A 2,412-nucleotide genomic window follows, 5' to 3' on the forward strand; every position below is an offset into this window, starting at 1 on the left:
ACCTTGCTGCTGGGAATAGAGATAGGAAAGATATGTTGGATCTCCTTCTGTTGCACCATTTTATCAAACCAGGTCTGAAGAACAACTTGGAAGAAACTGCATTTGATATTTCCAAAAGGATAAGTATGTATCACTACCTCTTTGAAGTTGTGGAAGGCTGTACATATTGTTCTCTTAAGTTTAATGGTTCGGTTAAGTTTCTTTTTTGCCCTCTTTGTTTTTCTTTTTCTCTTTTTTTTTTTTTTTGGAGTTTTTTTTTTTTTTTATTAAGAAAATACCATACAGGAGAGTTACAATTACATGGACAAGGTAATGAGTATATTTCTTACGAAGCATTGTTGCCTCCTCCTTTGTTTTCCATTCCCATCCCTTCCCATCTCCCCCTCACACTCCCCTCCTGCCCTCCTTCTACCACCCCCAAGCCAAAGGTGTAAAGTTCGTTTTTCGACATGACGTCTTGTACATCTCATTGTTGCAATGGATCCACCTGTATCCCTATTTAAACGGTTTGTTTTTTTCCCTTCTCCACCACAAATCATACCAACATCAAATACAGTGAAAACAGGGGTTATACCGTGGGAGGGAAATACAAAACAACAAAGAAATCAACTTAAAAATATAATAGAAACAATCGCAAGGAAAAAAAAGATTTGAATCTTTATCTTGGGGTTCATTTCACCTAACATCAACTTATCTGACCGTTTCTGCTTTTCTCAGACATATACTAGTTATTACAATTAAGGGAAACCATGGGACCTAGGTTTCCTTGGGCCTGGCTTAGTTCACTTAATATAATTGTTTCAAAGTCTTTCCATTTCCTAATAAATGGGGCAATGTCATTCTTTCTGGTGGAGGCATAGAATTCCATTGTGTATATATACCACATTTCCTTGATCCATTCATCTACTGAGGGGCATCAAACATGACCATACGAAAGCTACCAGAACAAATATATTTATTGCAGCATTATTTACTATAGCTAAGGTATCAATTAAGTTTCTTAAACTTCAAAATGCCAGTCCATTCTTTTGTTTGTTTGTTTGTTTTTCATTGTGAAAATGCCATACAGAGGGGTTACAATTGCATGAGCAAGATAATGAAAACATTTCTTATCAAGCATTGTTGTCTCTTCCTTTGTTTCCACTTCCCATCCTTTCTCATCTCCCCCCTCTCCCTGTCCTCCCACCCCAACCAAATTTGTAAAGTTCATTTTTTGACATAACAATTTGTACATCTCGTTGCAATGGGTCCACCTGTATCCCTATTTAAAGGTTTGTTTTTTTTTCCCTTCCCAGCCACAAATTATACCAACATCAAATACAGTCAAAGCAGGGGTTATGCCATGGGGGAGGGACATACAAAGCAACAAAGAAATCATCTTATAAATATGTTCGAAACAATTGCATGAAAGTGCCAGTCCATTCTTTGTGTCCATAGAAAATATTTTCACAATCCAAATAACAGCAATATCTTCCTGTAAAAATTCTGGGGAATTCTTCCAAGTGAATTGTCTGATTTTGATGTTAAAGTATATTCAAGAGTTTGTTTTTGTATACATGTATAATGATTTCTGCAGAGTTTGTGATTTTTTTAAATCAGAAATAATTTGAATTTATCTGTTGAAATGAGTAGTACAAAAACTAAAGATATTTCTTGTGCTTGTCTGAAAAAAAGGATATTTTTAAATATTGTATATTCTGTGTTTGCATAATATCCATAATCTATTTCATTCTCTCCTAGATATAATTTGAATTCTACATTGTTTTGTAATACATAGGTTCATTAATAAATGTGTCCTGTAAGATTGCATTCCATATATAAAGTTAAAGAGTCCTTTTTTTTTCTAGGTCCTTATACTAGTATATTTCTTTGGGATAAAATGAGAATTTAACTAATTTCAAAAGTTTTGTAAAGGTTATGCTATGTAAAGGCATTTCTGATATGAAGATTTAATACACTGATATGAAACTAACCTTTAATTCTAGGACTTACATGTATTGTTACTCTTGTAATTATGTAATCAACTTTTTAACAACTGCTTTTCATTTCTTGCATCTGAAGAATGAAAAATATGGAATACTATACAAATTTTCATTTCATCCTTGTGCAAATGCCATGTTAATCTCTGTATTGTTTTAATTTGTGTAGACGTGCTGCTGAAGCATGTAGTATCCTCTAAATTTAAGTAGTTAATGATGCAATCTTCAAATAGGCTTATATCTTTGCGTGTCTATTTGTAACAAGGAAACCTTATTGTTCCTAACAATATTATTGATCGTTTTTTCCTAAAATTGTGTATATAGTGGAAAAATTATATTGTTTCGTCGATTGCTCACATTTGCAATTTTTTTGTCACTGACTATTTTAAGTCTTTTTCATTTTAGATTTGATCATACTTTGAAGCATTTATAG

General features: G+C 32.9%; 1 pseudogene; it reads right to left on the reverse strand.

The window, feature by feature from the left end:
- Positions 1-2,065: 2,065 nt before the first annotated feature.
- Positions 2,066-2,165, reverse strand: LOC122116432 (annotated as a pseudogene).
- Positions 2,166-2,412: the final 247 nt, after the last annotated feature.

Source organism: Dipodomys spectabilis, unplaced genomic scaffold (assembly GCF_019054845.1).
Source record: "Dipodomys spectabilis isolate Male_0828 unplaced genomic scaffold, ASM1905484v1 ptg000133l, whole genome shotgun sequence".
NCBI lineage: Eukaryota > Metazoa > Chordata > Mammalia > Rodentia > Heteromyidae > Dipodomys > Dipodomys spectabilis.